A 13439-nucleotide genomic window follows, 5' to 3' on the forward strand; every position below is an offset into this window, starting at 1 on the left:
CAACAGTGCAAAAAAGTGCCTCATATAAGGGTCTTCAACAGTTCAAAAACGTGCCTCATATAAGGGTGTTCAACAATGCAAAAACGTGCCTCATTTAAGGGTCTTCAAAAGTTCAAAAACGTGCCTTTTATAAGGGTCATCAACAATGCAAAAACGTGCCTCATATAAGAGTCTTCAACAGCGCAAAAAGTGCCTCATATAAGGGTCTTCAACAGCGCAAAAGTGTGCCTCATATGAGGGTCTTCAACAGCGCAAAAACGTGCCTCATATAAGGGTCTTCAACAGTGCAAAAACATGCCTCATATAAGGGTCTTCAACTGTGCAAAAACGTGCCTCATATAAGGGTCTTCCACAGTGCAAAAACGCGCCTCATATAAGGGTCTATAACAAAGTAACAGTGCGTGGTGAAGACCAAATATTAAAAAATGCACCCCCTTGTAAATGTCCAAGTTCACTTTATATATCAGTTTTGGAGAATACAAGTAATAAAATACGCTTAAAATGAACCATTTCCGACTACAAATTGTTAAAAGTTTATTGAGTAACCACAGCTCCCCATGCAAACATTTGGGGTGCAGGTCAAAAGTTAGGCACCGTATAACGTAGATTACTGGCTCCGCCCCTGGTAGTGCAAGGAATGACTTAACTTGTGCAAATTTTTCAATACAGAAATGTTTTCACCACTCAAATGTCACGAAACGCAATATGCTGTATTATATATCTATTGTAGGGCGTCAATATTTATGACAAAATGGAACTCAGTTCCTGAAACTATTTGTTTAGACTATTTTGATCGACCTTGAATGTAGTAAGCCAGTTTGATAGTGGCTTGCAGCTAAACTATTTTATAAAATTTAAGGTTCGACTTCAATAAAATAGCATTATAAATAAAATATTAAAAACAGATAGAACATAATGAACATAAAGTAACTCATCACACTAAACTAGTAAGAATTTTGTTATTTATCTATATGGTCAGCAATTGGTCAGCAGTTTTCCTCTATTTCTATATCGTTAACTGATTGGTCAGCACTTTAGCAGTCATCTGTTTTTGTTAAGTAGTCCCATGACCGTAAAGTAACCACAAGGAACGAAAACAAAGCATGACCCTATTACACCAAATACATTTCCGAAAACAATGTGTATACTATTTTTAGCGTTTAACTCGTTATGTTTACCCTTTACAGATGAGCTGTCTTAACTTTATAGAAAACAAAATTCGCAGGGAAATTATTCAACATGAAACAATCAGTGATTTAATGATGTCATGCGGAGATATACTTCGAGGTCACATATGGTTTAGTACGAACATAGTAAAGGTCAAGGACGTTGCTTGTATTTAGATCCCCAAAACTTGCCATAAATTTCGGATCGCCCAAATTGAAAACATGATTTCGTCGCATTGCGGTGTTTCTAGTGATCATTTAGTGTAAATTAAATTACATCCGAAGTCGCTTAAAACGCACAGTGATCTAAAGACTTAAAGATGAGCTAGAATGTATACTACCAACTGTTTTACGTTACAGAGTTCGTCGCACATTCTCTCTATATAATACTTGTAGGTTTACGGAACATTTATGAATTGCCAGCCGTTGGAACGACGAATGAACTCCAAATAGACGTTATGGATGTCAATGGCACGAAGGCTTTTGAAGTTTATTCCGATTTTCTAGTTGGACAGTGTTTAAACTATACACTGCATCTTGGAGCTAGTACGCAATATAATGCAAGTGAGTATGTATTTTTATTGTGTGTGTTTTGTTGTTTTAGATACGTTTCAGTTTACTTGATACATAGTCCATAACTAATAAGCAAAATGTGCAATGCAGTGGATATAATTGATAGAGTGGTCCTTCAAATTTAACTCTATATATGGATACATTACATCTGCGTTGAATGCGAAATTTGTTCAAATCGTGTATATTGTTCCTAAAATAAGTATCATGCATATATTATATGTACATGTATTACAACAACAGTAGAACTTTGTTCTGATTTTACATCACCGGTTATTATATGAATGTAAAATAATTGTGTAGAGCCTGGAAACTTGACCATGGACGACATAATGTATGGCGAAAATGGTATGTCATTTAGTGCGAAAGACAAGGACATGGATAATGATGTAAAATCGTAAGCAACATGGTACCATGGAGGCTGGCGGTACAATAACTGTGCAAGGAAAAATCTAAACGGACCATTCACTTCCAACTCAAGTCAGCAGTCTGTTTTCGACTTTAGCTACAACTATCCAGAGCGCATAACACTTCATGAAACAAAGATTATGTTTCGTCATGTTTTGGTACAAGATCTTTGACAAATTTAAGCATTGACAAGTTTGTGTTTTGAGATACTGTAATATACACGATAAGTCTATCTTAATCGAAACATCTCTATCGTTGTTGTATTGTATATAGTACAAGCTGGTTATAAATACGATATGTCACGTGCTCATATTTCCTTCTGAAGGTCAAAATGCTGGCTAAACAATAAACTTATATTTAAATCAAATTATTTCTTATTATCACTTTTTTTTTAAAAATAGACAATTGCTTTGGTCAATACTACAAATGATATTCAATGTGTTACTCTAATAATATAAGAAACAATGTTTATCCTGTCACTTGCATACAAATCGGTCCAATAACAAGGTACCGTGTAAACTTTAGTTTATTAGGATAGTAGACCACGTGATGTTTATCTAGTCAGGTGGTCATGTGACCGCAAAAACGAACTTCTTTTCAATATTCTGCAATGTCAGAGGAAAAGCACAAATACTGTTTTAGTATCTTATCAATAGATTGCCACCAATCGAACACAACAATCACTCGCCCATAAACTCCCACCAATCTGCATAAAAATGACACTTGCAAAACAATCGACCTGAAAATCTACATGTGATGTGAAAATCTTACCCCACCCGCAAATGCTTGAAACTGTGAAACAGCATTCATCGATACTCGTCGATTGTTTATTCCATTTCTGTGGTGTATGCCAAAATCTCACTTACAACAGAAATGAATGATCTCTTTGCCGGTGCAGTTCCGAACATCCAACACTATCAATATGAATTAAATCCATTGAACAATGGCGTTGTTTGTAAACACTCACGATCTTGAATATGACCCGTGTACTGTACTCTGTGACTTGCGGAATATTGTTACATCATCAGATTATGTTTTGAGACTGATCCATGTTTATTCCCTTTCAAAGTTTTTTTATGGTTTGAATTGATATTGTCGTATTAAAATGCAATGACTTTGAATATAAACGTTTTGAAAAAGTTGAACAGTTTTGAGAACTATTTTAGGGGCGATTTAAGCATGGATACCGAGTGTGGTGACGTCAACAGGGAAAACACAGTTGCTCCCCTTACTTTTAAAGATAATAATTAATTAATAACACAAAGTAACAGGATAAATAGAATACTAGGTAAGTGCCGTTGATGGAGAAAGTTTATCTGGCTCTGCTACGGATTTTATCGAGTTCGCCTTCGGCTCACCAGATAAATTCCTTCGCCTTGCCAGATAAACTTCCTCCATCCACGGCACTAACCTAGTTTTCTCTATTTATTGAACAATGCTATTCGAATATCATGTGGATATGGTAATAACTATATTGTATTTTACATTGCTCTGTTAAGAATAATTCCTAAGATGGCATGGGTGAATTAAAAAAAAATGAAGCCTATTCCATTTTGTTCATAACCTTTTATAACAGAGGTCCATGAGCTCATCTTTAAGCTCATCAAGGGTGTTTTATTGAAAGTGTTGCTGCTGGAAAGTTTTATTCTGGTAGCTTCACTTGTTCAAAAATGCCGAAGAAAAAAGTCGTCAAAATGTCCTGAATGTACTGATTTTCGAGTGTCATATCAACTTCTTGGCCATTTTAAAATTTGAATAATACTTAAGATATATGGTATATAACCAAATTGTTTACTGCTATTTATTTATTAGCATGTCTGCCATCAATACATTTGTATATTATCAGCCATCTTGGATTAAACAATGTAAGGGAGTCTTGAAATGAACATGACCGTAAAATAATTTTCAAGGTGCAAATATGCACTAACCTGACTTTTACAGGTCTATTATTACAATTATTGAGAATAATTCTATGTATAAATGTATTTTCTTTCATCAATGTAATATTTGAACTTTGAAATAAAACAACAATTAGGCATCATTTTTGTTTTATGAATTAGCTACAGCCAAATGTATTACTTGAATCAGCATTGTCCTGAGTGTACGATTTGGAACACAATGATCATTATTTTTTTAGTTATTAGTTACACCAGACTTATTTTCCAAATAGCATATAACCATACTGATTTATTTATCCCCTATCTGGTGACACAGTGATGTGTATTGATTTTTTCTTGAACTTATATGCTGTCCTGAGTGTACGACCTTTTTGACACAATTGATTGACATAGGTGCCATCATGCCATGATATAAACATGGCACTTCTTGTATTTGAAAGTTAGCTACCCTGAAGTTTTCCTTACCACAGAAAAGTGGTTATCAATCTGTATTAAGAATTACAGGTAAGATTTTTTATAAATATACAAAATAAATGCATGAAGGAATGATTTTTATTTTCTCTTGATGATATATATTTTCGTTGACCATAATGAAATGTAAAAACAGACACATACCTATCTTTAAAATATGTTATTATATTTAAGATGTTATTTTTTTGTAAGAAATTACCGTATACATTTGAATAACAGACCAGTAGTACACTCAGGACATAAAAATACCCGATAAGCTTCTTTCACATACCACTGAACCAATCACATGCAGATGGAATTTCATGTGAATGTATGGATAGGCTAATTGTATAATTCCCCTTTAAATATAGATTAAGGAGCAGAAATGTTGAATTAACTAAGAGTGGGGGGTGTAATACCAAGAATGTGTCAAAAGAGTCTGAGAGGAGAAGATTAAGGGAATATAGGTTGAGGTTAATATCAGACCCTATAAAGATTGCCGAATTAAGAGCCAGTAAATGTTCAAGGTTGAGAACAACAATTACAGGGAAAAGGTAAGAGGAAGGAGAATGCTTTATAAGAAATATGATGAGCTGATTAGAAGTAAGGAGAGAATCCAAAAAAGGAAATACAGAAATATGAAGAAACAGGAAATAGCAAATAAACAACAGAACAATAAAAAGTAATTGTCCCCACTGATGAGAAAGAAATCAAAAGAAAATGCAGGTGCCTATGACAGGAGCAATGTTTTGAAAGTATTTTATGTTTGTTTTTCTCAACTGGATACTAAGAGATGTTACTAGTTTGTCACTATTGTATATCAAATTATTAAAGCAAAATTTTGAATGTCTACTGAGAACTCATTTACTTATGTATACAATGGACTTCACTATCTAAAGAAAAGATTAAAGGCAAATTTCATAAAACAATGTTGCTAATGAATAACAGAGAATTAATTGTGTGCAAATCGATAGAATATTTTATTTCTTAGAGATACTTGTCAACCGAAAAGCTTGAAATCTTGATAACTATTTGTTGTCCTAGATACGATTTTACCCATACTTTTTCAAACCAAAAGATTGAGTAAACTAGATAATAAGCAATCTAGCTGTACTTATATTTGACTTATCATTTAAATTAAGCAAAAGTAACTAATTATAATCAAATTTGCAGAATTACTTCACTTTATTGTTTCCATATCTTGCAAGAGAGTTTTTAATAGTGTAACTCTTGAATAGCAATGCATTTATGAAAAAATAATTATCAAAAGTACTGAAAAATACAGTTATGGGTATTCTTTGAAGATTTGATGACACATATTGACTGTTGCATAATGTTGTTGGTCATGACGTTTGATAATGTTACAAATTTACTTAATGTCCTGAGTGTACAAAAAACAGTCCAAAAAGTGCTATGTATTGAATTAGCTGTATCAAAGTCAATTTCAATTCAGGCTTGATGAATTTATGCAATAACCTTCATTTTGACTTACATTTTTCTAAACATGTCTTTTAATGTATATCCCACAATACTTTGTAAAGTTATACAAACTTTTTCGAGTGTTGTTATGAAATAACAGGACAGCAAATTGTTTAAAATATTATATTTTGCAGGTTTTGGTGATTGTGTCATCAATGTTCGGTCATATTGTTAGTTAAATATGTACTTGATATTACTTTAATAGAAAAAAAACAGTATAATTTTGTTGTTTGAGATTATATGTTCCTTTAAAATGTGTTATCAAGTTCATAAAAAGTTTATTAAAATTATAATTAAATACTAAAAACATCACATTCATTGTTAACTTATCCATTTGAGAATTTAAGAAAATAAATTTGAATATATTGGATACAAAATGGACTAAAATCACTTTGGACATTCGATGTTCAATCTTGACACCTATGTCAAGTCTTGGCTTCATTTTTTTTAATTCACCCAGATATGAAATTAAGTGTATGCACTTAACTTGAATTTACTTGGCACATTGTGTGACAGTGGAGTTCGAACGTACCCATCAAAAGGATTTCTTACAGGACGTCCACTTTGGAAAAATGTAATTCTGTCTTGTGCATACACATAACCTGGTGAAGGTCGGCATGAATTGCTACACAATAAACTTTTTGAAAACAAAAACTACTACCTCCAGAAAGGCGAATACTGTTGTAAAAATATGTCGGGAGAATGACTCTGTTGAACACAGCAATAATGTTTATTAAAAACATTCTCAATCTAAGCGAAGAATATAACTTGGCTTACAGACAGGCAGACGGACAGACGGACAGACATACAGACGGCAAATGGATATATATGTATATATATATATATATATATATATATATATATATATATATATATATATATATATATATATATCTACTTAGGGCATTAAGGAGACCGTATATTTTTTACGGCATTAAGGAGACAATTTGTATATTTTTTGTTTTATACTTTATTTTGCTTTTTTGTTAATAATTTAGTATTAAAATGATCATTTATTATGAGTACAAAATTTAGGCTTCTTAAATTAATTAACAAAAAATATACGTAATTTGCGGTCTCCTTAATAATTTGTAAGTATATTGCAGGTTTTAAGGGGACCGGTATATATGTAGAAGGGTTTATGGAGACCAGTGTATATATAATATTATTTTTGAGGCATTAAGGGGACCATCCATATTTTATGGCATTAGGGGGACAAATTATATATATCTTACTTTTGACAGTGAAGGCTCCCGTAACCTTAAGAGACAACTTGGTAATAGTATTTTTTATAATTGTGTATAATAAATCCACAAACAATGACCAGTCGAACGGGAGGACTGCAAATTTCATAGGATATTCATCAGAAATCTTTTACAGACCATCTCATTCATTAAATGCAAGTCAGATTCAGTCACTTGGTCTCTGTACCGTTTGATAAACAAAATATATTATGACCAGTGGCGGATCCAGGAATTCTCGTTAGAAGGGGGCGTTACTTAGGTGCGTTTGCAGGAGGATTGAGTGTTACTCAATCAAGAAATTTTTAACAATTTGTAGTCGGAAATGATGCATTATGTGTATATTTTATTATTTTCTTCTCATATATTGACACAAAAAGTAAACTTGGACGATTTTAGAGGGAGCGCACGCCAACTGCACCCTCTTCTCAATCCGCTAGTGATTGGTGACTTAATACTTGATATATTATGGTTAAATAGAACTTTCAGTTGAATTATATAGAAACTGGAAATGCTAAATACAAGTTCTGTGCTTGTAAAAACAATACAAGCTTCGTCTGAATACGAATGTGTCTGTTAACGCTTGAATAGTTAGCTCATGATTAAAGAACATTGTTCATTGGGTTCATTGTGACCCATGGAAGTTTTTTATTAAAGTCCAACTTCCCCTGAAATTTTACTTGCCTAAAACTTTAACCTAAGTCAATCAGGGGCCATAACTTGTATTAAGGATATGGAGTTATGTAACCTCATTGGCTGATGGTCCTGAACAATTGTGTGAATTATAAAGTCAATTGAATGAAGGGTATAGAATGCCTTAACCAATCGGCTACGGAGACGGTTTTAATGCATGTACTCAATTGCAGATTCAGGGGGTTGGGGGGTCGGTCCCAGCGGGACTGTTCTGAGGGAGGGACGGATGTGGAAAGATTAAGCCCATGAGTTTCACGTACCCCTTCTTAAGTCAATTCCTGGATCTGCCACTGATATCTGTAATCAGATTTGTTGTTTCATAATGTTATAGTTCTTTTAAACAGTTTAAACCTGTTATGACATCAACATAAACAGACGCATGTTCAGTAAAAAAATACTCTGTATACAACGTTCTCGTACTCCAGAGCAATGATGCTATGCATTATATTTATCACCATCTGACTGACTGACAAACTGCCAAAACTTTTCCGTTTAAAGAGACTCTCTCATGTTTTGGCACCAAACATATTTTTTCTCGTAATGCATCTGAAAACACTTACATGCATATTTATTTTACTCCTTGGTACTGAAATTTCAGAAATAATAGTAACCAGGTTGATTTTCTTTTATACTTCAATTGCATTTTTAAAAAACGATTGAAATATTTAAAAATAATCTTGTTCAAGTTGGGAGCAAGCACATAGGGGTGCAGATAACACATAGAATAAAAAAAACGGATCGCTTATCCACTCGCCCACAGGGACTCATACTAAGGTGTTGAATATTTTAACCTTAATGGAAGTTATTGGTTTATCACGTGATTATGTCAATCAACTGATTGTGCAATAGCCTTTTGTTGAATCGGGTTAGTAACGCATTTCCAAATATTGGACTTCAAAGACTATATGTTAGCACATATCAACATTTATTGAAGGGTTTCAGCCATCAATAGCTTAGTTTTAACACTTCGTTTGATACGCCATACCTTATTTCGTAATAACAATCTATAAAATCCAAGTAAAAGATGCATTTTTAAAACCCTTAACGCCTCGCTTATATTAACTCAAAAACTCATGTTCGAAAGATTTAAAAAAAGTATGTCATAATCATATCCTCTTTAGCGGCTGAGGAAGCCGGTCCAAACCATTCACATACTTTCCGAGTTTCTTAATACGAGGGTATAGCCAGAAGTTCGTGGAATTGCTTAATACAATAAACTCATTTTAATATTTTTCAACGAACGTCAGCTCGCTATAAAATCTATTTCAGCTGTAATTGACATATAAAACTTCAAACTGATACATAAAATATAAAGGAAACTACAGCTTTTTCATTAACATGAGATCAGTATCAGTTCAAACGTCAGAATCTGACGTCAACGTCATAACTTATCAAAGTAAGAGCCGTTCGCCGCAATACAACGTCGATGTCTCGCTACCCACTGCCGGTAAATGTCACTGAACCACTCTGACTTGTAAGAATACAGGCGTGTCTGAGCTTCACTCTGTAGTGCCTGAAAGTCATTGAAGCGTTTACCTTTAGTTCATATCTAAGTTTCGGAAATAGGGCAAAATCGCATGGTGGTAGGTCTGGCGAATAAGGGGCTGGGGAAGGATCTCCGCTTCAAGCTGGATTGTCGCGGTAGTCTGTGCCTCCTCCGATCTATGCGCTGATGCATTTTCCTGGTGAAGAATCCACCAATCATGCAACGCCTGTGGTCTCTTAAATGCCATCGCCCTCTACAAGTCACACTTCAAAACCTTAAATGGAGAACATAACTGAGGCTTATAACATTTGTCGTGTATTGCGTACTTCATCAAATATTATAATTAAAACTAACACTTATTCAATCCCATATTTTAATCATAAACTTTTTAAAACATTGTTTAATGCAGATTAATGCAGTCCTAAATATTGATAAAAATGAATTTTGTTATATATCACTTTACCTTCGAGTAGGAAGCATCCGTCACAGATTGGCTCTGCGGAACTGCATGGAGTAGGATAACACCTTGCACATCAAAGAAGACAATGTACATATACTTTCCTATCGAGCAGGATGGTCGTGCCTTCTTCGGAGGCGGGGAACCGGTAGTCTTCCATTGACTACTTTGCTGTTTTGTCTCAGGGTCGTAATAAAACAGTCAGGTTTCATCGCAAGTGACTATCTTCTCAAGAAAACGGATTCCTTCCTTTTAGTACCGAGCTAAGAATCGGCATGATTCCCGTACTCTTTTGCTCATCTCATCTTCTGTCAGCAGCCGTGGAACCCAACGCGCACTCGCTCGACTCATTTTCAAACTGTCTTTCATTATCCTCCGTACCGACCCATAACTCATGTCCAACATCTTGCATATTTCATAAAGAGTGACTCGACGATCAGCGTCAACGATGTTTTTCACGGCCTCGACGTCACACTCTGTAGTTTGTGAAACCGGTCGCCCAGACCTCACGTCGTCACAAATGCTTTGCCACCCCTCACTGAACCGCTTGTGCCACTTGTAAACGAGCATTCGCTTCACTTGAGTTTCACTCGATGCTTCATTCATCAGTTTAAGTGTTTGCGATGGAGTTTTCCCTTGGTTCACACAGAACTGTATCACTGCCCGTTTTATCAAACAAAATTTAACTATACCGTTCAAGCTAAAATGTTTCCTTTGAAATAAACAAACAAACGCACTGACTTAAAACTTCACTTCATCACACGTTATTAACGTCACATCAATTGTGCAAACCTTCGCGCCGTTTAATTGCTTTCAATGTGAGTGGTCAACAAAACAAGATATTGTCATGGGTTATTTTAGCAACTGCGGAGGAATGCGCGACCACCTGTTTCCATAGTGATCACTACGTTGTCGTTATAACATGCTTTACGATGAAACTCGCATTCTTAATTTCAAATTACCTGATTATTATTGTATGAAAGTTTAAAAGATATGCTGCATATTGTTTTCATTTTATCAAGCTTTTCCACGAAATTCTGGCTATGCCCTCGTATATAAATCTCTTATAAATTTGCCAAATAAAATTCAACATGTGTAAACAATTATAAAAAATAACGTATTTTATGTATTGCAACATATTTATAAAAAAAATAGTCACTTGAATCAAATGAACATTTTCAATGTACTTTCTTTCTCGCGGAAAGTGGACATTTCATCTTATTCCAACAAGTGTGGGGTATGGTTGACTCTCTTCGTGACTGAAATCAACTTTTTTAAACACTTGATGCATTTCAAATGTAGTCCATATAAACATCCCCTTCAGATTTTTTGACGATTGCATTTCCATGGGAGATCACTGCGTAGGATAAACATACAAGTGTTGTTTAGCCACACTGTGGTTTCAATTATGTCAGAGGCGTAGCTACCCCTCTATTCATGTGGATTCATAAATGTGCTGGGGGTTCGGGGCAAACTTGAAAAATTTGAAAACCATGGTGCAATCTAGTGCATTCTGGGCGTTCCGATGTGCATTATTTAGTACTGGAAAATAACCAGTTTTAGATTCATGTAGTCAAGTTCGCATACTGCAACTTTGGTTGATTTTTTTGTCAGAATCATGTGGATTCAGCCGCGTATTCACGTATAGGCGGCTACACGCCTGTATGTTGTGCATATGAATGTATAATTTGGTTTAAATGATGCATCCTTAATATAACACCTCCTTGCTACTACACCAATAGAAACTTCATGGGATGTTAATAGTAAAAGAACTAGCACTGACGTTCCCATTTTTGTCTGGGTCATTTAAATAATAGCAAACAATTTACAAGATAAACAAACTAAATTTGTTTTGACTTCTTTAATGAATTATATAAAAACATTGTACAAAGATATCATGACACTTTTAAACAATAAGTATGGTTGTCAATTAAACAGTATGCTAGCTTTAAAAATTTAGGCAAACCATTGGAATTTTACAGCGGTCTTAAAAGGTGTATTTAAAGCTGCAATCTCACCGATTGATCGTTTTGACTACCGGTACTCTTTTATTATTTGTCTATAAATGGACAATTTTTTTGCATAAATGTCTAGACCCAATTTTAAGTGATATAAGACTGCTGAAAAAAGATCAGATTGCAGTTTATCATATTTATGTTAAAAAATTATGTTTTATGGCTAAAAGCATTACGAACAATTTAATGTAAATGAAATTTTCGGCAGTTTTACCAAACATTTCTGATTGGTTCTATTGTCTATTATCTAATATGACTGAATTAAAGGAATGATAACCTAATCAGCAGATTTTGAGACAATTTTGTGTCTTAACTGACAATCTATAAGAGTGCAGCTTTAAGTGTTGATCTAAAGCTTCATATACACATTGTTATATTGTCAATAACTGTTTAAAAGGTCTCATGTACTAAATAAGATAATAATTTTCATACAATATTTAAAATTGATCAAAATAAATAAAGTACCATTGTACCTATTTCTTAATAGTGCCGTTTCTCATCTGACAATACCATTCAAAGCCATCATTTCAACTATGAATTTATTTTTAACTTTCAACTTTTCTATAGCATATGCAACAAAATATACCAAAAATACAATCCATGAACAATATGATTGTTCAACTTGCATTATCTTTGACCTTTTGAAATGACCATTTTCCAGTTTTGTCTATTTGTAAGTTATGCCCTGAGGAATAAAGTATGACTGTATGAATCATAACAAGAGGGCCATGATGGCCCTAAATCGCTCACCTGATTAAAAGAGTTTAACCTTTGTTATTAATATAGCTTGTTTCTCAAAGAATATTGAACAAGAGCTGTCAAAGTATGTGACAAATGCCCCCCAATGTGACATTGATCTATGAACAAGTACATAAAAAGTTGATCTTGCCTTTATGTGTCAAATACATATTGCAAGTTATATTAAATTGCCTCTGAGCATAGAAAAAAACCCAATCATACTAAATGACAGCCAACACTCTTTATGTCCTCATATTCAGCATTCCATTGTGAATAAACACTTAGTGTATCTTTCACCTTAGAGGTAGGGACATGGGTCTTGCACACGACACGTTGTCTTGGTATGTCGAAAACATATGGCAAGTCATTTTAAAATCTGTCCATATAAGAGTAAGTCACAGCGCGGACACGACAGCCTATATTTTCCTTCAGGTTGCCATGGCAACCAGAGTTCTGCATGGAATTAATTTTTTTGAACAATTTTGAAATAGCACCAACCAAGGATCATTCCTATGAAGTTTCATCAAAATTGTCCAAGCGGTTTAGGAGAAGAAGATGATTGTAACCAATTGTTGACACTTTTCCTTCAGGTTGCCATGTCAACCAGAGTTCTACATGGAATTAATTTCTTTGAACAATTTTGAAAAAGCACCAACCAAGGATCATTCCTATGAAGTTTCATCAAAATTGTCAAAGCGGTTTAGGAAAAGAAGATGATTATAACCAATTGTTGACATTTTCCTTTAGGTTGCCATGGCAACCGGGCCAAACAAAATTATGTGAACAAATTTAAGAGAGGTCCATGCAAGGACACTTCAAACCAAATTTGCTGAAGATC

Source organism: Mya arenaria, chromosome 16 (genome assembly GCF_026914265.1).
Source record: "Mya arenaria isolate MELC-2E11 chromosome 16, ASM2691426v1".
Classification (NCBI taxonomy): domain Eukaryota; kingdom Metazoa; phylum Mollusca; class Bivalvia; order Myida; family Myidae; genus Mya; species Mya arenaria.